Source organism: Trachypithecus francoisi, unplaced genomic scaffold (assembly GCF_009764315.1).
Source record: "Trachypithecus francoisi isolate TF-2019V2 unplaced genomic scaffold, Tfra_2.0 Lachesis_group12, whole genome shotgun sequence".
Lineage (NCBI taxonomy): Eukaryota > Metazoa > Chordata > Mammalia > Primates > Cercopithecidae > Trachypithecus > Trachypithecus francoisi.
The window spans coordinates 55,226,191-55,248,607 of NW_022681457.1; the positions used below are offsets into that span (position 1 = coordinate 55,226,191).

General features: G+C 46.7%; 2 protein-coding genes and 1 long non-coding RNA gene across 3 annotated transcripts in view; 2 read left to right on the forward strand and 1 right to left on the reverse strand.

The window, feature by feature from the left end:
• LOC117093717 (zinc finger protein 429-like) overlaps positions 1-22,417 on the forward strand; it is a 412,022-nt gene that overhangs the window by 344,022 nt on the left and 45,583 nt on the right.
• The window catches only part of LOC117093722 (zinc finger protein 100-like), a 346,302-nt gene that overhangs the window by 36,868 nt on the left and 287,017 nt on the right, over positions 1-22,417 (reverse strand).
• LOC117093769 lies at positions 11,840-15,979 on the forward strand. The gene is made up of 3 exons (XR_004441232.1): positions 11,840-11,939; positions 14,748-14,923; positions 15,031-15,979. It is a non-coding gene; the product is annotated as an uncharacterized LOC117093769 (long non-coding RNA).

Here is a 22,417-nt window from a genome sequence, read left to right on the forward strand (position 1 = left end):
ATCTACAACCATCTGATCTTTGATAAACCTGAGAGAAACAAGAAATGGGGAAAGGATTCCCTATTTAATAAATGGTGCTGGGAAAACTGGCTAGCCATATGTAGAAAGCTGAAACTGGATCCCTTCCTTACACCTGATACAAAAATTAATTCAAGATGCATTAAAGACTTAAATGTTAGACCTAAAACCATAGAAACCCTAGAATACCTAGGCAATACCATTCAGGACATAGGCATGGGCAAGGACTTCATGTCTAAAACACCAAAAGCAACGGCAACAAAAGCCAAAATTGACAAATGGGATCTAATCAAATTAAATAGCTTCTGCACATCGAAAGAAACTACCATCAGAGTGAACAGGCAACCTACAGAATGGGAGAAAATGTTTGCAATCTACCAAACTGACAATGGGCTAATATGTAGAATCTACAAAGAACTTAAACAAATTTACAAGAAAAAAACAAACAACCCCATCAAAAAGTGGGCAAAGGATATGAACAGACACTTCTCAAAAGAAGACATTTATGCAGCCAAAAGACACATGGAAAAATGCTCATCATCACTTGCCATTAGAGAAAAGCAAATCAAAACCACAATGAGATACCATCTCACACCAGTTAGAATGGCAATCATTAAAAAGTCAGGAAACAACAGGTGCTGGAGAGGATGTGGAGAAATAGGAACACTTTTACACTCTTGGTGGGACTCTAAACTTGTTCAACCATTGTGGAAAACAGTGTGGATTCCTCAAGGATCTAGAACTAGAAATATCATTTGACCCAGCCATCCCATTACTGGGTATATACCCAAAGGAATATAAATCATGCTGCTATAAAGACACATGCACATGTATATTTATTGAGGCACTATTCACAATAGCAAAGACTTGGAACTAACCCAAATGCCCATCAATGATAGACTGTATTAAGAAAATGTGGCACATATATACTATGGAATACTATGCAGCCATAAAAAAGGATGAGTTCATGTCCTTTGTAGGGACATGGATGAAGCTGGAAACCATCATTCTGATCAAACTAGTGCAAGGACAGAAAACCAAACACCACATGTTCTCACTCATAGGTGGGAATTGAACAATGAGAACACTTGGACACAGGAAGGGGAACATCACACACCGCGACCTGTCATAGGTTGGGGGAGGGGGAAGGAATAGCATTAGGAGATATACCTAATGTAAATAACGAGTTAATGGGTGCAGCACACCTGCATCAGGCACATGTATGCACATGTAACAAACCTGCACATTGTGCACATGTACCCCAGAACTTAATGTATAATAGTAATTAAAAAATGTTGCCCAGACTGATCTTAAACTCCTGGGCTTAAGCGATCATTTCACCTTGGCCTGGCTCCCAAAGTGTTTGAATAACAGGTGTGAGCCATCAAGCCCAGGCAAAAAAAAATTCTTGTTTTTGATACAGAATCTCGCTCTGTTGCCCAGACTAGAGTGCAGTTGCGTGATCTCGGCTCACCACAACCTCTGCCTCCCGGGTTCAAGCGATTCTCCTGTCTCAGCCTCCCGAGTAGCTGGGACTACATGCATGTGCCACCATGCCCAGCTAATTTTTGTATTTTTAGTGGAGGTGTTTCACTATGTTGGCCAGGCTGGTCTTGAACTCTTGACCTTGTGATCAGCCTACCTCGGCCTTCCAAAGTGCTGAGATTACAGGCATGAGCTGCCATGCCCGGCCTCAAAAATATATTTTTTTAAATTTTTATTTGTTGTTTTTGAGACGAAGTTTTTCTCTTGTTGCCCAGGCTGGAGTGCAATGGCACTATCTCGGCTCACTGCAACCTTGGCCTGCCAGGTTCAAGTGATTCTCCTGCCTCAGCCTCCTGAGTTGCTGGAATTACTAGCATGTGCCACCACGCCCAAATAATTTTTGTATTTTTAGTAGAGGTGGGGTTTCACCGTGTTGCCCAGAGTGGTCTTGAACACCTGACCTCAGGTGATCCACCCGCCTCAGCCTCCCAAAGTGCTGGGATTGCAGGTGTGAGCCACCACATCTGGCTCTCAAAACTATTTTTTAAAGAACTGTTACAACCAAATAATGAGCTATGATTGTGCCACTGCACTCCATCCTGGACACTAGAGTGAGACCTTGTCTCCAAAAACAAAACACAAAAACTTATAACAAAATGGAACTAATAAGGTTGTGTCATCTGTGTCCCCTCCCTGCCCTCCAAGCTATCACTGTTATATATAATGGGTATTGAGAAAACTGTTGGATATCATTAAAAAATTTCTATATATCCTCCAGTTGAAAAGAAGGTGTTCTGATGTGGCTCAAGTGTTTTCTCACCCCTACCTCCAAGGTCTAAACTAGCAAATCAGATCAGGACACCTACAGAGAACCGTTGGCGATTTTCTTTTTGTTTCTTTTCTTTTCTTTTCTTTTGTTTGAGACGGAGTTTCGCTCTTGTTGTCCAGGCTGGAGTGCAATGGCGCGATCTCCGTTCACTGCAACCTCCACCTCCCAGGTTCAAGCATTTCTCCCGCCTCAGCCTCCCGAGTAGCTGGGATTACAGGCATACACTACCACGCCTGGATAATTTTGTATTTTTAGAGAAATAAGAATTAAATAATTTTTAGAGAAATTAGAGAAATAAAAAAATTAGAGAAATGAAAAAACCGGAGACAGGTTTCTCCATGTTGAGGCTGGTCTCGAACTCCTGACCTCAGGTGATATGCCCGCCTCAGCCTCCCAAAGTGCTGGGATTACAGGCGTGAGTCACCGCGCCCGGCCTGGCCATTTTCAAATAGAAAATGAAACACACCTGTTAATTAAGGTAATACAGTGATTTTTAAAAGGAGAAGTCAGACTGACATGCAGCGCAGTCAGGGCACAATTACCCCGAGAACAGCCACTTCACACGGAATACTTGAAGAGCCTCTCTAAGAGGAGCAAATTTGGCCAACATAATTCATGCTTATCCAGTCTCAGCCTCCGCTGCCCGCCCCCCTTCCTAATGGTCATCCCACGATGTGGTCAACAGTGTGGCACAGCATGGTGAGAGAGGGGTTCCGGAATGGGAAGAAGGTTTTTCCTGCATTATCAAAATGATTAAAAAGTTGTTAAAAAGGTGTCCAAATTTTCTTCTTACCTTAAATAGCTACTAAGATGCATTATACAAGCAGACCCAGGTAAGAGAAAGAGTAAGTGCATTTCAAGCCTCAGTTCACTTCTTAATTAGCTGTAATTCCCTGGCACGTGACACTGCCTACTTGAGCTTGTTTTCCTGCTCACAAAATGCACTAATGCTGGGGAGGGTGGAGCTGGGTGGTGGGTCCTGAAGCTTTATCCAATCAGTGGCGCTGGCGCGGGAACCGCCCAATCAGGCGCGGAGTTGGAGAGGAGGGCGTGGGTTCCGGCACTTGGCGGGGTCTTTGTCTCTACCTCCCGCCAGAGCTTGGGTATCCTCTCTGCTGTTCTGCGTCCTGCACCTCGGGAGCCCTAGGTGACTGTCACAGCCGGTGGGTGTGCGGGGTTGAGCATCCCGAGATGGGAGAGCGGCCTGTGAAACCGGCTGGACCGGCCTCCCCACAGTCCTCTACTGGGTCGCCGACCAGAGTCCCCGCTGGCACACCTCCGCCCCAGGCCACTCTGGCCGCAAGATGGCTGCTGGACCCGTAGCCAGGACCCCGCGTCCCGCCAGTTTCTGCGCGGCACCAGTCTGGTGCTCTCTGGATAGCTCTGCACCCGCAGTCCCGAGTATTTCCCAGGTTGTTCAGGGATAACAGGCGAGTCATCAGGGCAGAATCCCCACTCAGTGTGTGCGTGGGAGGGGCTGCTGCCCATGGAGTCTTAAATCTTTTCTGATTATTATTATTTTTTTGTGAGATGGAGTCTCGCTTTTGTCTCCAGGCTGTAGTGCAGCGGCATGATCTTGGCTCACTGCAAGCTCCGCCTTCCGGGCTTAAGCGATTCTCTAGCCTCAACCTCCCGAATGTCTGGGATTACAGGCACCCGCCACCATGCCCGGCTCATTTTTTGTACTTTTAGTAGAGGCGGGGTTTCACTATGTTGGCCAGGCTGGTCTTGAACTCCTGACCTCAGATGGTCCGCCCGCCTCGGCCTCCCAAAGTGCTGGGATTGAAGGCGTGAGCTACCGCGCCCGGCCGTAAAGAAATTTTTCCACCGTCCTTTTCATACTTACTAAATTTTCTCATTAGAGCCTATTATTGATTGTAATGCATTTTTCTGTGAAATTTTGCTGCCATTCATTGAATGCCAATGATTCAGAATGCCTGCACTGCAAGAGTACACACAGCTAGAAACTGTAGATATCTAAATAATTATTTTTGATAGTATATCTATGTTGTATTCAGCATATTATGCGTTAAAATCTCTCTTGGCCGGGCGCGGTGACTCACGACTGTAATCCCAGCACTTTCGGTGGCCAAGGCGGATGGATCACCTGAGGTCAGGAGACCAGCCTGGCCAACATAGTGAAACTCCGTCTCTACTAAAAGAAAAATACAAAAATTAGCCAGGCCTGGTGGTGATTACCAGTAATCCCAACTACTCGGGAGGCTGAGGCAGGAGAATCGCTTGAACTCGGTAGTCTGAGGTTGCAGTGAGCCAAGATCACGCCACTGCACTCCAGCATGGGTTACAACAGCCAGACTCCGTCTCAAAAAAATAAATAAAATAAAATCTCTCTTATTTTTATTTGTACATTAGTGTTTCTTTTTGAGGGGGTATTTTTTTTTAGATCAGTTAACTGTATTTTTGCTTTCAAAGCTTGATATTATGAATTGAATGATAATTTTCAACTACAATTTTTGACAATGTGATGCTTAATTTATATATGAATTAGCCATATGTCATCTGTAGAAATATCTATGTGTTTTTCATCTGTGACGTACTCTTTTCATGGTTTTCGATGATTATTCTATTCTGTCTAGGTGAGTAGTCGGGAGAATAATCTTAAATTCACAATCTACTTATATTTTGAATCTGTGTAATTATGTAGGAAGAACACTCTTTATTTGAAGATAATGTTTGAAAAATGTTGTAATGTCTCTTAGGTAGTCTTTAATTTTTTTTTTTTTTGAGACCAAATCTTTCTGTCACCCAGGCTGGATTGCAGTAGTGCAATCTTGGTGAGACTCCATCTCAAAAGAAAAAAAATAAAAAATAAAGACCTTCTGCACAGCAAAATAAACTATCGACAGAGTAAACAGGCAACATACAGTATGGGAGAAAATTTTTGCAAACTATGCATCTGTCGAAGGTCTAATGTCTAGCATCTATAAGAACTTAAACAAATTTATTATAGAAAAACAACAACTCTGGCTGTGCGCGGTGGCTCATGCCTGTAACTCTAGCACTTTGGGAGGTCAAAGCGATTGGATCACTTGAGGTCAGGAGTTTAAGACCAGCCTGGCCGACATGGCGAAACCTTGTCCTACTAAAAGTACAAAAATTAGCTGGCCGTGGCGGGGCATACCTGTAATCCCAGCTACTGGGGAAGCTGAGGCAGGAGAATCGCTTGAACCCAGGAGGCGGAGGTTACAGTGAGCCAAGATCGTGTCACTGCAGTCCAGCCTGTGCGAAAGAGCAAGACTCCATCTCAAAAAAAAAAAAAAAAAAAAACCTAAAGAGAAAAACAACAACTCCATAAAAAAGTGGATGAAATAGGGCCGGGCTCAGTGGCTCACGCTGTAATTCTAGCACTTTGGGAGGCCAAAGCGGGTAGATCACTTGAGGTCAGGAGTTCAAGATCAGCCTAGCCAACATGGTAAAACCCCACCTCTATCAAAAATACAAAATATCGCCAGTCACAGTGGCTCACGCCTGTAATCCCAGCACTTTGGGAGGCCAAGGCAGGCGGACCACCTGAGGTTGGGAGTTCGAGACCAGGCTGACCAACATGGATAAATCTTGTCTCTACTAAAAATACAATTAGCTGGTCACGGTGTATGTCTGTAATCTCAGCTACTAAGGAGGCTGAGGCAGGAAAATCGCTTGAACCCGGGAGGCGGAGGTTGTGGTGAGCCAAGAGTGCACTATTGCACGCCAGCCTGGGCCACAAGAGTGAAACTGCATCTCAAAAAAATGACAATAATTATATATATATATATATATATATGTGTGTATGTATGCTGGGCATGGTGGTGGATACTTATAATCCCCACTACTAGGGAGGCTGAGGCAAGAGAATTGCTTGAACCCAGGAGGTGGAGGTTACAGTGAGCTGGAATCCAGCCTGGGTGACAGAGCAAGGCTGCCTCTCAAAAAAAAAAAAGAGTGGGGGAAGGACATGAACAGACGTGTATCAACAATCATATGAAAATAAGCTCAACATAAGTTAAAGAAATAACAGATGCTGGCGAGGTTGTGGAGAAAAAGAAATGCTTATATACTGTTGGTGGGAGTGTAAATTAGCCATTGTTGAAGACAGTGTGTTGATTTTTTTTTTTTTTTCTTGAGACGGAGTTTCACTCTTGTTGTCCAAGCTGGAGTGCAATGGCATGATCTCAGCTCACTATAACCTCCACCTCCTGGGTTTAAGCGATTCTCCTTCCTCAGCCCGCCAAGTAGCTGGGATTACAGGCATGTGCCTCCACACCTGGCTAATTTTTGTATTTTTAGTAGAGATGGGGTTTCGCCACCTTGGCCAGGCTGGTTTCAAATTCCTGACCTCAGGTGATCCACCCACCTCGGCCTCCCAAAGTGCTGGGATTACAGGCCTGAACCGCCATGCCCGGCCTAATGTGATGAGCAATCCTATTACTGGGTATATACCCACAGGAATATAAATTATTCTATTATAAATACACATGCACATGTATGTTCACTGCAGCACCATCCACCACAGCAAACACATGGACTCAACCTAAATTTCCATCAATGATAGACTGGACAAAGAAAAATGTGGTACGTATATACCATGAAATACTATGGAGTCATAAAAAAAATGAGATAATGCCCTTTGCAGAGATCTGGATGGAGCTGGAGGCCATTATCCTTAGCAAACTAACACAGGAACAGAAAACCAAATACTGCATGTTCTCACTTATGAGTGAGAGGTAAATAATGAGAACACACAGACACAGGGAGGGGAACGACACATTGGGTTCTGTCAAAAAGTGGAAGGTGAGAAGAGAAAGAGGATCAGGAAAAATAACTAATGGGTACTAAGCTTAATACCTGGGTTATTAAATAATCTATACAACCCCCATGACACAAGTTTACCTATGTAACAAACCGGCACTTGTACCCTAGAACTTAAGTTTTTAAAAAGACCTATTTGTACTTTTTAAAGAGGAACCCGCCAGTAATTTCAAAGATGATTTTGTTTATAAAACATAATCTTGGCCGGGCGCGGTGGCTCAAGCCTGTAATCCCAGCACTTTGGGAGGCCGAGACGGGCGGATCACGAGGTCAGGAGATCGAGACCATCCAGGCTAACACGGTGAAACCCCGTCTCTACTAAAAATACAAAAAAACTAGCCGGGCGAAGTGGCGGCGCCTGTAGTCCCAGCTACTCGGGAGGCTGAGGCAGGAGAATGGCGTGAACCCGGGAGGCGGAGCTTGCAGTGAGCTGAGATCCGGCCACTGCACTCCAGCCTGGGTGACAGAGCGAGACTCTGTCTCAAAAAAAAAAAAAACACATAATCTTCCACTTGTCCAGTAGATGCTATTGATTGATTGATTGATTGGAGACAAACACTCGGTCTCCCAGGCTGGAGTGCAGTGGTACAATCTCGGCTCACTGCAACCTTTGCCTCCCAGGTTCTAGCGATTCTCCTGCCTCAGCCTCCTGAGTAGCTGGGATTACAGGCATATGCCACCACCCCTGGCTAATTTTTTATTGTTATTAGAGACAAGATTTCACCATGTTGGCCAGGCTGATCTTGACCTGACCTCAGGTGATCCGCCTCCCTCAGCCTCTCAAAGTGCTGGGATTACAGGCTTGAGCCACCATGCCCAGTCAGAAGCTCTTTAACTTAATTAGATCCCATTTGTTAATTTTTGCTTTTGTTGCAATTGCTTTGGCATCTTTGCCATGAAGTCTTTGCCTGTGCCTATGTCCTGAATGGTATTGCCTAGGTTGTCTTTCAGAGTTTTTATAGTTTGGGTTTACATTTAAGTCTTTAATCCATCTTGAGTTACTTTTTGTGTATGGTGTAAGGAAGGGGTCCAGGTTCAATTTCCTGCATATGACTAGGTGGTTCTCCCAGCACAATTTATTGCAAATTCTTTCCCCATTGCTTCTTTTGTCAGCTTCGTCAAAGGTCAGATGGTTGCTGGGTGTGCAGCTTGACTTCTGGCCTTCTATTCTGTTTCACTGATCTATGTTTCTGTTCTTGTACTAGTACCATGCTGTTTTGGTTGCTGTAGCCCTGTGGTATAGCTGGAAGTTGAGTAGCATGATGCCTCCAGCTTTGTTATTTTTGCTTAGGATTGCCTTGGCTATTCAGGCTCTTTTTTTGGTTTCATATAAATTTTAAAATAATTCTTTTAAATTCTATGAGAATGTCAGTGGTTGTTTATTGGGAATAGCATTGAATATATAAATTGCTTTGGGCGGTATGGACATTTTAATGATATTGATTCTTTCTATTCCTGAGCATGGAATGTGTTTTAATTTGTTTGTGTCATTTCTGATTTCTTTGAGCAGCGGTTTGTAGTTCTCCTTGAGATCTTTTACCTCCCTAGTTAGCTGTATTCACAGATATTTTATTCTTTTTGTGGCAATTGTGAATGTGAGTTCATTCATGATTTGGCTCTCAGCTTGACTGTTGTTTATGTGTAGGAATGCTAGTAATTTTTGCACATTGATTTTGCATTCTGATACTTTGCCAAAGTTGTTTATCAGCTTAAGGAGCTTTTGAGCTGAGACTGTGGGGTTTTCTAGATATAGGATCATGTAATCTGCAAACAGGGATAATTTGATTTCCTCTCTTCTTATTTGGATGCCCTTTATTTCTTTCTCTTGCCTGATTACCCAGACTAGAACTTCCAGTACTATGATGAATAGGAATGATGAGAGACGATATCCTTGTCTCATTCTGGTTTTTAAGGAGAATGCTTCCGGCTTTTGCCCATTCAGTATTATGTTGGCTGTGGGTATGTCATAGATGACTCTTATTATTTTGATGTATTTTTTTTTTCAATACCCAGTTTGTTGAGAGTTTTTAACATGAATAGATGTTGAATTTTAATGAAGGTCTTTTCTGCATCTATTGAAATAATCATGTGTTTTTTGCCCCTAATTCTGTTTCTGTAATGAATCGTATTTATTAATTTGGATATGTTGAACCAAACTTGCATCCTTGAGACGAAGCCTACCTGACTATGGTGGATAAGTTTTTTGATTTGCTGCTGAATTTGCTTTGCTAATATTTTGTTGAAGATTTTTGCATCAATGTTCATCAAGGATGTTGACATGAAGCTTTCTTTTTTGTTGTTATCTTTTTCAGGTTTTCATGTCAAGATGGTCTATGAGTTTAGGGAGAGTCCCTTCTCAATTTTTTGGAATAGTTTCAGTAGGAACAGTACCAGCTCTTTGTGTATCTGGGAGAATTCCGCTGTGAGTCCATCTGGTCCTGGACTTTTATTGATTGGTAGGCTATTTATTACTGCCTCAATTTCAGAACTCATTATTGTTCTGTTCAGGGATTCAGTTTCTTCCTTGTTCAGTCTCGATTGGGTGTATGCTTCCAGAAATGTTTCCATTTCTTCCAGATTTTCTAGCTTATGTGCATTGAGTTGTTCATAATATTCTCTGATGGTTGTCTTCTCTGAGGTCAGTGGTAATATCCCCCTTATTGTTTCTGATTGTGTTTATTTGGATCTTCTCTCTTTTCTTCTTTATTAGTCTAGCTAGTGGTCTTTTTAGTTATTTTTTCCAAAAAACCAGCTCCTGGATTTGTTGGTCTTCTAAATGTGTTTTCACGTCACTGTCTTGTTCAGTGCAGCTCTGATTTTGGTTATTTCTTGTTTTCTTCTAGCTTTGGGATTTGTTTGTTCTTGGTTCTCTAGTCCTTTTATTTATTTATTTACTTATTTTATTTATTTATTTTGAGACGGAGTCTCGCCCTGTCACCTAGGCTGGAGTGCAGTGGCGCGATCTCAGCTCACTGCAACATCCGCCTCCCGGGTTCAAGCAATTCTCCTGCCTCAGTCTCCCAAGTAGCTGGGATGGACTACAGGCATGTGCCACCACGCCTGGCTAATTTTTTGTATTTTTAGTAGAGACGGGATTTCACCATGTTAGCTAGGTTTGTCTCGCTCTCCTGATCTGGTGATCCGCCCACCTCGGCCTCCCAAAGTGCTGGGATTACAGGCGTGAGCCACCGCGCCCAGCCTTGTTCTCTCGTTCTTTTAGCTGTGATGTTACATTGTTAACTTGAGATCTTCCTAACTTTTTGATGTGAGGCTTTAGTGCCAGAATGTAGTGAGATCAGATGTATTAAGTAAGGCCAGGCATGGTGGCTGATTCCTGTAATCCCTACACTTTTGGAGGCCAACACGGGAGAATCACTTGAGCCCACGAGTTTGAGACCAGACTGGGAAACGTGTGGAAAACTCGTCTGTACTGAAAATACAAAAATTAGCCAGGTGTGCTGGCACATATCTGTGATTTCAGCTACTTGGGAGGCTGAGGTGGGAGGATCATCTAAGTCTGGGGAGGTTGAGGCTGTAGTAAGCCATGATGGTACCACTGCACTCCAGCCTGGGTGACAGAGTGAGACCCCGTCAAAAACAAACAAGCAAGCAACAGATATTTTATGCCCTTCTCTGGGTAGGAAGCAAAATGAACAGAACTCAGCATTTTAAAATTAAAATTTTATTTTTAAATTTTAACCTACTTATTTATGTATTTTGAGATCTGGTTATGAAACTAGCTAATGTTTGCATTTTGGGTTGAGATGAGGTTTTACCATGTTACCCAGGATGGTCTCGAACTCGTGGGATGAAGCAATCCACCCGCCTTGGCCTCCTAAAGTACTGGGATTATAGGCGTGATTCACTGCCAGGCTGCAATTTTGTTTTTTTTAATCGCTTGTCTTTCTGAGAGTTTTGTGGCAGAGAGTTTGGTTTGTTTAAATTCATTCTAAATAGACATTTAGGATGTCAGCTTCTGGCCTCATGGACTCTGAAGTTACAAGTCCCCTGGTCTATCACAAGACCATACACATAAGAAATAAAATAATCGACCAGGCTTGGTGGCTCACGCCTGTAATCCCAACACTTTGGGAGACTGAGGCGGGTGGATCATCTGAGGTCAGGAGTTTGAGACCAGCCTGGCGAACATGGTGAAACCCCATCTCTATTAACAGTAAAAAATTAGCCGGGCGAGGTGGTGCGTGCCTGTAATCCCAGCTACTCAGGAGGTTGAGGTACCAGAATCGCTTGAACCCGGGAGGCGGAGATTGCAGTGAGCCAAGATTGCCCCGCTGCACTCTAGCCTGGGCGACAGAGCAAGACTCCATCTCAAAAAAGAAAAGAAAAAGAATCCATCTCAAAAAGTAAATAAACAAACAAACATAACATTTATGATAAGTAATTGTGTTACAAAGAAGTACAGTTATGTACCCTAAACCAAGGTCTCACAGAGAAAAGGAAGCCTGTGCACAGACTGGGTCAACTGTGTCTTCTCTACTGTCCCCACCTCAAAGTTGCTTTCTCCCTTGCTGCCTACAAAATCGCCGCCCTGACTGGGTATGATTATTCTTCGATCAGTATATGCATATAGATGTGTTTTTTCATTCTTCCCTGGCTGATTATTGCGTGGGTGGTCGTTTGCCGCCTCCTAGCGGCCGGCTAGCAGTACAGGTCTCCAGAGGCAGCTTGGGCTGACTGCACTTCCTGTGGCCCACAGGGGCGGCCGCCTTTCTAAAGTTCTCTTGTCCTCCGGAGCTCCAGCGGCAGCTGCCGAGGGAAGGACAGTCTCTGCTGTGAGGTGGGCAGAGCTCTGGAGTCTTGCAGCCTTTAGCTGAACAGTCCCAATGGTGCCAGAGCTCTGGCGCGTCACTTGTGAGTCAGAGCTCAGGCGTGCAGGGCTGTGGAGGGGAGGCTGTTACCGCGCTCCCAGCATGAGCCGAGTATGGGGCTGCCCAGGCTGGTCCCCAGCTCACCACAGCTGCAGAGGCCCGACCCTCGGGACCCACCAGGCATGATGCAGGGGGCCGGAGACACTCCCCAGGCCTGGTCGCGGGCCCGCGTGGGTCCTGGCCGTCTGAGGCTCCGGCCGATTTTTTTCCCAAGTCCCCATGGAGAGTCAGGGACCGTCCTGTGCCATCTTCCGAGGGCCGGGAAAGCTCCGCCCGTGGGCTTTCCGAGCGCCAAAGAGGCCACATGCTGTTCCGAGGGTGCCTCAGGTTCAGGGGCCGCCCCTGCTTGGTCTCTACCCCCTCTAGTTTCCTCCTTTTCCCACCCTGCAGGTGGCTCATCACCCTGGCTGGAACGGGGCTGTGGGAGAGTTGTAGGCTGAGGCGCTGGCGTCAGAGGGTGTGGCCCGACAACCCCCGCCTCAGGGGTGGCTGTGTGGTCTGCGGGTGGTGGTCAGTCCTGGGCCTCTCCTACTCTGCGGCGGGGAGGAGGGGCCGGTCGCCCCTCCCCCCGCTGCCTCGAGCCCTTCCCAGTCTTTCTGCCTCCCGGAGTGGACCAGCAGACAGTGTGGGAGAGCGCTGGGACGGAAGGTTGGCGGAGTTAGACTCCAGACGGACGGCTTCAGGCCCCGCGCGCCACTTTCGGCCACATTTGGTGTGTAGTGTGGACCCGGTGGGCCTCTGCCCTCGCCACCGGCTGGCTTCTCTGTCCAGCCGCCGGGTCAACCAGTTGTCAGCCCAAAAGTTAGGACTTGGCCGCCAACTTGAAATGGTTAAGGTGAACTAGATAGTTCTCGCCCGCGGCAGTACCGCTTAAGTCCAGCAGAGGGTGCGATTACGGCTCACGCGGCCCTCCACCTGCCCGGGCTCACCCCCGTCATCCTCCCCCTCTCCCTATTCCTTCCCCTCCCCCTCTCCCGCCCCTCCTCCGCTCCCTCCCCCTCCACCTCTCCTTCTCCCTCTCCCCTCCCTTTGGATGGATTTTTCGCTTTTGTTGCCCAGGCTGGAGAGCAATGTTGCAATCCCGGCTCACTGCAACCTCCGCCTCCCAGGTTCAAGCGATTCTCCGGCCTCAGCCTCCCGAATTGCTGAGATTACAAGCGTGCACCACCACGCCCGGCTAATTTTGTATTTGTAGTAGAGACAAGGTTTCTCCATGTTGGTCAGGCTGGTCTCAAACTCCCGATCTCAGGTGATCTGCCCACCTCGGCCTCCTAAAGTGCTGGGATTACAGCTGCCAGCCACCATTCCTGGCCCCATCCTCCCATTTCTGCCTCCAGAGTAGCTGAGGCTCTGGGGATCTTTCTGTTTTTGTTTTTGTTTTTTTCCCTAGCCCCACTTTGAGTCTGTTTCCAGAGTACATTGAGTTACTATTGTTTTGTTTTGTTTTCTCTCTCTTATGCGCCTTCCTGCACACTGAAGTTGCTGTTTTAAATTTCTTTCTACTTTTGTATGTGTGTATGTGCGCGCGTGTGTATGTGTACATATATATATTTTTTAAATGTTGTCTTCTCAGTCACCCAGGCTGAAGTGCAGGTGTGTGATCACAACTTACTGCAGCCTGGACCTCCTTGGGCTCAGGGGATCCTCCCATCTCAGCTCCCTGGGTAGCTGGTACTACAGTCACGTACCACCACGGTGGCTCTTTGTTTTGCATTTTTTGCTTTTTATTTTTATAGAGATGAAGTTCTGCCATGTTTCTCAGGCTGGTCTCGAACTCCTGTGCTCAAACAATCCACCAGCCTTGATCTCCCAAAGTGCTAGGATTGCAGGCATGAGCCATCCTGCCTGACTGGCTGGCTATCTATCTATCATCTATCTCTGTCTGTCCGGCTCTGTCTATCTGGCTGGCTCTTATCTATCTATCTATCATGTATTTTTTTTTGAGACAGAGTCTCACACTGTCACCCAGGCTGGAGTGCAGTGGCGTGATCTCAGCTTACTGCAACCTCTGCCTCCTAGGTTCAAGCGATTCTCCTGCCTCAGCCTCCCAAGTAGCTGGGACTACAGGAGTGCACCACCACACCCAGCTAATTTTTGTGTTTTTAGTAGAGACGGGGTTTCGCAATGTTGGCTGGGATGGACTCGATCTCTTGACCTCGTGATCCACCTGCCTCGGCCTCCCAAAGTACTGGGATTACAGGCATGAGCCACTGGCACCCAGCCTCTATCATCTTTTTAGTAGAGATGTGATCTTGCTATGTTGTCCATGCTCTGGATATATATTTCTTTTTTAACTTTAATTATTATTTTTTAATAGAGACGTTGTCTCACCGTGTTGTCCCTGGATAGTCTTGAACTCCTGGGTTCCAGGTATCCTCCGTGGCCTCCCAAAGTGGTGAGATTACAGGTGTGAGCCAGCATGCACAGTCTGGTCATGTTTTTGATGTGTTGATTCTTTCCAGTCTGGATGCATAATCTCATGTCTGAACATTCCTGCTGGTGTGATTATGTTATATGACTTAGCCCAGCACCAGAGTGATTTGGTGCTCCTGCACTGGCCCAGCCCATGGAAGGGATTGTGACATATAACTGGACCCAGTACCGAGGTGATGTGACTATTCTACTGCCTTGGCACTGCCCACAGGGGACATTGTGACATCACTGCATCTTGTACCCAGGTGGTGTGAATCTTCTCTCCTGTCTTGGCTCTTCCACAGGGGACATTGTGTCATACCGCTGGGCCCCACACATAGGTTATGTGACCCTCCTGCCTGTGCCTTGCCCGTATGAGCCACTGTGACTTTTGTGGGGTCCAACACCCAGGTGATGTAACTTACTGCCGAGGTCCTGCCTACAGAAGATATTGTGACATATTCCTGCACCCGTCACACAGGTAATGCGGCTCTCTTCTCCTGCCTGGCGCCTGCTCACAGAAGGGACTGTGATGTATTACTGGGCTCAGCACCTAGCTCACATGACTCTCCCCCTCTTTCTTTCTAGGTTCTGCCCACAGAGGATATTGTGACATGTCACTGGGCCTAATACTACGGTGACATACTCTTCTGCCTTGACACTGCCCTTAGAAGGCATGGTGGTGTATTGCTGGGCCCAGAACCAATGTGGAGTGAGTCTCCTGCCTGGACCCTGCCTACAAGGTGCATTGTGACATATCTCTGGGCCCTTTATTTTATGTGACTCTCCTCTCTTACCTGGATGTTGCCCAAAAAGAGATTGTGACATAACTCTGGGCCCAGCACAGAAGTGATGTTGACTCTCCTCTCCTGCCTGTTCCTTGCCCACTGAAGAGTGAATGACTTATTGCTGAGTTCAGCACACAGGTGATGGGGATTCTTCTGCGTGCTCACAGAAGTAATTCTGACATATGTCTGGGCCTATCACTGAGATTATGTGACTCTCTTCGTGTAACCTGTCCACAGTGGGGAGTGTCACGTGTTGCTTGGCCCAGGACCTACATGATGTGACTCTCTTCTTATGCCTGGGCCCTGCCCACTGGAGTGATTTTGACATGTAGCTGGGCCTAGCCCCAAGGTTATATGACTCCACACTTCTTCCTGAGCCCTACCCACAGGGGCATTGTGTCATATCTCTGAGGCCTTCAATGAGGTGATGTGACTCTTTTGTTTGGACCCTCTTCTCAGCATATTGTGACATTGCTGAGCCCAGCATCTAGGTGATGCGACTCTTCTCTACTGTTTGGTCTCCACCCAAAAAGGGATTGTGACGTATCACTCTGTCAAGAACCTAGATGAGGTGACTCTCCTCTCCAGCCTGAGACTTCCATACAGTGTGTATTGAGACATATCACTGGGTCCAATACCTAGATAATGCAACTCTCCTTCATGGGCCTTGCCCATAGGGGTATTACGAGCTATGTTTCTATTAATCACCTAGGTGATGTGACACTCCTCTTCTGCCTGGGCCCTGCCAAAAAAGTATTGTTACATATATAGCCGGGCCCAGCCCCTAGGTCATGTGATTCTTTTTTTTTTTCCTGAGCCCTACCCACAGAGAAAATTTTGACATATTTTTGGGCCCATCATTTATGTGATGTGACTCTTGCATGGACCCTCCCCGCAAGGGGTAGGGTGACATATTGCTGAACCCAGTACGTAGGTGATGTGACCCTCCTTTATGGACTGGGCTTTGCCCAAGCAGGGATTGTGATGTATTGCTGGGCCCCCCACCTCACTGTTGTGATTCTGCCCTTACTCCTAAGCCCTGCATACATTGTGTATTGTGACGTATACCTGGATTCAGCACCCAGGTGATACAACTTTATGTCATGAGAACTGCCCGTAGAAGTAATATGACATATTTCTTTTTCTTTTTCTTTCTTTTTTTTTGAGACAGAGTTCACTCTTGTTGCCCAGGCTGGAGTACAATGGCGTGATCTCGGCTCACTGCAACCTCCTGGGTTCAAGCGATTCTCCTGCCTCAGCCTCCCGAGTAGCTGGGATTACAGCCATGTGCCACCATGGCCGGCTAATTTTGTATTTTTATTTGGTAGAGACGGGATTTCTCCATGTTCGTCAGGCTGGTCTCAAACTCCCGGCCTCAGGTGATCCTCCCACCTCTGCCTCCCGAAGTGCTGGGATTACAGGTATGAGCCACTGTGCCTGGCCGACATACCTCTTTTTCATCACCTAGATGATGTGACTTCTATTTTCCATGTCCCTGGCATATTTGGGGTATAGTGACATATCATCAAGTTCACACCCATTAGATGGGATTATCTAGGAGATTTAACTCCCCTCTTCTGTCTGCACCCTGACCACTAGGAGGATTGTGACGAATCACTGGTCTCAGCAATCGGAATTTTTTTTTTGCCTGGTCCTCGCCCACAGAGAACATTGTAACATATCCCTGGTCTTAGCACTCAGGTGATGTGACTCTTCTGACTGTATTCTGCTTTCAGGAGAGGATTGTAGCATATTCCTAATTGAGCACCAAGGTGATGTGACACTGCTGCCTGGTCCCTGCCCTTAGAGGGCCCCAAAACCCAGGTGATGTGAGTCTACTGCTCCATCCCTATTCACTGATGGGATTGTGATGCCTATCTTGGCCCAGTTTACAGGTGCAATGATCACTTTCTATTTTTGAGAAGGAGTTTCGCTCTTGTTGCCCAGGCTGGAGTGCAATGGCACGATCTTGGCTCACCACAACCTCCGCCTCCTGGGTTCAAGCGATTCTCCTGTCTCAGCCTCCTGAGTCGCTGGGATTACAGGCATGCACCACCACACCCGGCTAATTTTGTATTTTTAGTAGAGATGGGGTTTCTTCATGTTGGGCAGGCTGGTCTCGAACTCCTGATCTCAGGTGATCCACCCACCTTGGCCTTCCAAAATGCAGGGATTACAGGCGTGAGTCACCACACCCAGCCTCTATGATCACTTTCATACCTTGAAACAACCAATAGCAGATACACTGTCTCTCATAGCCAGAGTTAGGAAAATGAGTAATATCTTGGGTCTCCTCTCTGTATGAAAGTCACAGAGAATCACCACTCTCTCACACACTGTGTAAAGTAGTCAAAAGGTACAGCAGATGTCCTAACAGAACTCAGCACACAGGTGAGGTTGTGACACTCATATGTATGACCTGCCAACAGTAAATATTTCATCCTTCCACATAAACACAGCTCACAATTGAGGTTCTGAATGTCACACCCAGAGGCAGTCAAATGTTGGAAAATGGAATCTCATATGTGAATTCAGTCCATGCGGGGGTTGGCGTCTTTCAGACCAAGATTCGGCACACCTGTGAGTCTGTGACCCCACTAAGGGGACACAGTTTGCAGGAGGGATTGAGGTTCTTATACATGGATCCAGACCATCATTGAGATTGTGACTCATTTACTTAGACTTAACATACAGGAAGTGTTAGATCTCATACCTAGAACTAGAAAATGCGTAGAACTCTTAATCTCATGCTTTGACCTTCATGCAGGTGTGATTGTGACATACACCTCTGCCCAGCACCTCAGTGATTTGACTCTTCTGCCTGGGTCCAGCGTACAGATGGGATTGTGCCATATTGCTGGACCCAGCACTTAGGTGATATGAGTCTGTTCTCTTGCCTTAGTGCTTTTCACAGAGGGCGTTGAGACATCACTGGGCCTAGTGCCCAGGTGATGTGACTTTCCTCTACTTCCTGGGCTTTTCCCAAGAAGTTGTAATATATTGTTGCGACCAGAACCTAGGTAATGTGACTCTTCTCTCCTGCCTGGTTCCTCTTGCATGTATTGTGACATGTGGCTGGTCCTGACACCTTGGCGATGTGAATCTCCTGCATGGGCCCTGCCCACAGAGGTATTACAACATATATTTTCACTCATCATCTAGGTGATATAATTCTCTTCTGCCTGGCCCTGCCAAAAAGTGGAAGGTTGTGGCAAATCACTGAACCCAGCACCTAGGTGATGTGACTTTCTTGTTTGGCTTGGGCCTCTCATGTTTTGGGTATTGTAAAATATCACTAGGCTCACCGCCGATGGCATTGCTTGCTCCTACCTTGACTCTGCCCATAGGTACCTTGTGACATATATCTGCATCCATGACTTAGAAGATGTGACATTTTTTGCCTGCACCCTGCCCTGCACAGGAATGATTGTGACATATCCTTGAAACGAGACACCAGGTGATGTGGCTCTTCTGCTTCTGTCTTGCCCACAGGGAGCATTGTAACATAGTGCTGAGCTCAGCACCCAGGTGATGTGACTGTTCCTTGTGCTGTGCTTTCAGGACAGAATTGTAACATATCCCTGGCTGAGCACCCAGGTGAGGTGACACTCCTGCTTGGCTTCCTTCCTCAGAGAAGATTGTGAGATCTGTGGCTGAAATCCAGATAATGTGACTCCCCTGCTAGCTCCCTTCCTATAAGTACAATTGAGACATGCTGTGGTCACCTTACAGGTGTGATGATGACTCTCATGCCTCAAGTCAGCTGTTAGAAGAAATACTGGCCAGGCACATTGGGGACTATAATCCCATCACTTTCGGAGGCTGAGGCGTGCAGATCACCTGGGGTCAGGAGTTTGAGACCAGCCTGACCAACATGGAGAAACACCATCTCTACTAAAAATACAAAAAAAATTAGCCAGGCATGGTGGCGCATGCCTGTAATTCCAGCTACTCAGGAGGCTGAGGCAGGAGAATCGCTTGAACTCAGGAGGTGGAGGTTGAGGTGAGTGGAGATCACACCATTGCACTCCAGCCTGGGCAACAAGAACGAAACTCTGTCTCAAAAAAAAAAGAAGAAATACTGTCTTTCATAGCTCAGAAAAATGAGTGACATCCTGGGTCTTCTCTGTATGAAGGTTATGAAAGATTGCCACACCCTCACATGTGGCATAATGCCTTCAAGTGTTAGAGTGTGTCATCGCTGGGCACAGCACACAGGCGAGATTGTTTCTCACGTGCACACCTCACCAACCATTAGTATTATCACCCTCACACATGGCAAGAGCCTGCTGCTGAGGTCTTGAATCTCACATGCAAACAGTCCGCAGTTGGAATTGTGTCTGTCATATGTGAGCATCCAGCCACAGTTGGGATGGTGACACATTTCTAAACTGAAATCACAGGCAGATGAGGACTCTACTATTTGGACCCAGCCAAATGGAGAAACGTTGACTCTCACACCTGGGCTTAGGGCCACAGGTATGGTCATGGGTGCATATAAACATGAAGGGGTCAGTGAATTGTGACCCACATTCATACTACATAAAGCCCTTGGGTAGTATAGAGAGTGTATTAACAAGGCCCAGCACACAGGGGAGATTGTGACAGTTGTATGCACACGCACCCAACAGTATATACATCATCATTTCCCCACGTGAACACAGCCCACTTTTGGGGTTCTGAATCTCACAACTGTAGGCCGTCAAAGACTAGAAACTTGACTCTCATGTGGATTCAGTCCACAGGTGGGTTGGTGACATTCAGAGCGAGATTCAGCACACCTCTGAGGCTATGACTTTACCATTAAACGTGGCATGCAGGAGGAGTTGAGGCTCTCTTGCACAAATTCAGTCCACCGTTGAGATTGTAACCCCTGTTCTTAGACACAACATATAGGAGGTTAACACCGGGACATGTGTGGGATTGTTAATGTCATCCCTGGACCTTCCTGCAGATTTAATTGTGACATTTTTCACTTTTTTTTTTTTTTTTTGAGACGGAGTTTCACTCTTATCATCCAGGCTGGAGTGCAATGGCACAATCTCAGCTCACTGCAACCTCCGCCTTCCGGGTTCAAGCAATTCTTCTGCCTCAGCCTCCCGAATAGCAGGGATTACAGGCATGCACCACCACGCAAGGCTAATTTTGTATTTTTAGTAGAGACAGAATTTTTCCATGTTGGTCAGGCTGGTCTTGAACTTCTGACCTCAGGTGATCCTCCCACCTCTGCCTCCCGAAGTGCTGGGATTACAGGCGTGAGCCACTGTGCCCAGCCCAATTGTGACATTTTTCTCTGCCGGGCACCTGAGTGATCTGACTCTCTTGCCTAGGACCAGCCCACAGCAGGGATAGTGATATATTGCTGAACCTAGAACTGAGGGGATGTGACTCTCTTCTGTATTGGTGCTGCTCACAGAGGACATTGTGACATCTCACTGGACCTTGCACTTAGTTGATGTGAGTCTCCTCTCCTGCCTTGGCACTGCCCACGGGGGCATGGTGACATATCTCTTGGCCTACATCCAGGTTATATGACTCTCATGCCTATGGCCTCACCACATTGTGACATATTGCTGGGTCCAACACCCTGGTAATGTAACTACTGCATAGGTTCTACCAACACGGAACATTGTGGACTTTTTTTTCCACCCATTGCCCAGGTGATGTGACTCTCTTCTTTTGCCTCGTTCTGCTCACAGGGGGAATTGTGACATATCACTTGGCCCAGTACCAAGCAAGTGTGACTCTTCTATTCATCATAAGTTCTGCTTTCAAGGGAGATTGGGACATATTGTGGGGCTCAACACTGATGTGACATTACTGTTTTGCCTTGGCCCAGACCTTAAAGGCACTGTGACATATTGCTCGGCCCAGCAACAAGGTGACGAGAGGTTCTGTGTGGACACTGACAACAGACCATTGTGACATATCTTTGGGAGCATCAACTATTTGATGTGACTCTTTTTTTTTTTTTTTAAGACGGAGTCTCGCTCTGTCACCCAGGCTGGGAGTGCGGTGGCGCGATCTCGGCTCACTGCAAGCTCTGCCCCCGGGTTCACACCATTCTCCTGCCTCAGCCTCCCGAGTAGCTGGGACTACAGGCGCCCACCACCACACCTGGCTTAATTTTTTGTATTTTTAGTAGAGATGGGGTTTCACCGTGTTAACCAGGATGGTCTCATCACCCGACCTCGTGATCCACCCGTCTCGGCCTCCCAAAGTGCTGGGATTACAGGTGTGAGCCACCGCGCCCAGCTGACTCTCCTTTTATACCAAGGCTTTACTCATAGGGGAGATCGTGATGTATCTTTTGGCCCAGAAATCAGGTGATGTGGTGTTTCTCCTGCCTGAGCTTTGCTCACAGGGAGCATTGTGACATATCACTGGGCCCAGCACCCAGGTAATGGGACTCTACTGCCTGTCCCCTGCTTTCAGGAGGAAATTGTAACATATCTCTGACCAAGCACCCAGGTGATAACTCTTCTGCCTGGTCCCTGTTCTCAGGGAAGATTGTGACATATCCCTGGCCCAGCACCCAAATGATGCAGATGATGTAATACTCCTGCTCTCTATCCACAGGTAAGACTATGACATATGATCACGCCCAGCTAATTTTTGCCTTTTAATAGAGATGGGGTTTCACCGTGTTGGCCAGGCTGGTCTCGAACTCAGGTGATCTGCCCACCTTGGCCTCCCAAAGTGCTCAGATTATAGGCGTGAGCCATGGTCCCCTGGCCTAGGGAATGTAACTTTCTTTTGCTGCCTGTTCTCTACTCACAGGGGTAATTGTGACATATTGCTGGTCCCAGCTCCTAGCTGATATGACTCTTCTTTTTTCTAGGTTCTGCACACAGAGGAGATTGTGACATACCACTGTGCCTAACACTAAGGTGATGTGACTTTTCTTCTTTGGCTATGTCCTTAGAAGGCATTGAGATACACTGCTGAACCTAGCACCAAGATGCTGTGAGTCCTCTGCCTGAACCCTGACCACAGGGAGTATTGTGACATATTTCTTGACCCATTGCAATCTCTCCTATGGACAAAGCTCAGGTAAATGCCCTATTTTACCTACGTGATGTGACATTCCTCTTCTGCCTGAGCCAAGCACACCAGTGATGTAATTATTCTGCCTGTTCCCTGCACACGGGAGTCACTGTGCTATATGTTTGGGTCCATCAGCTAGA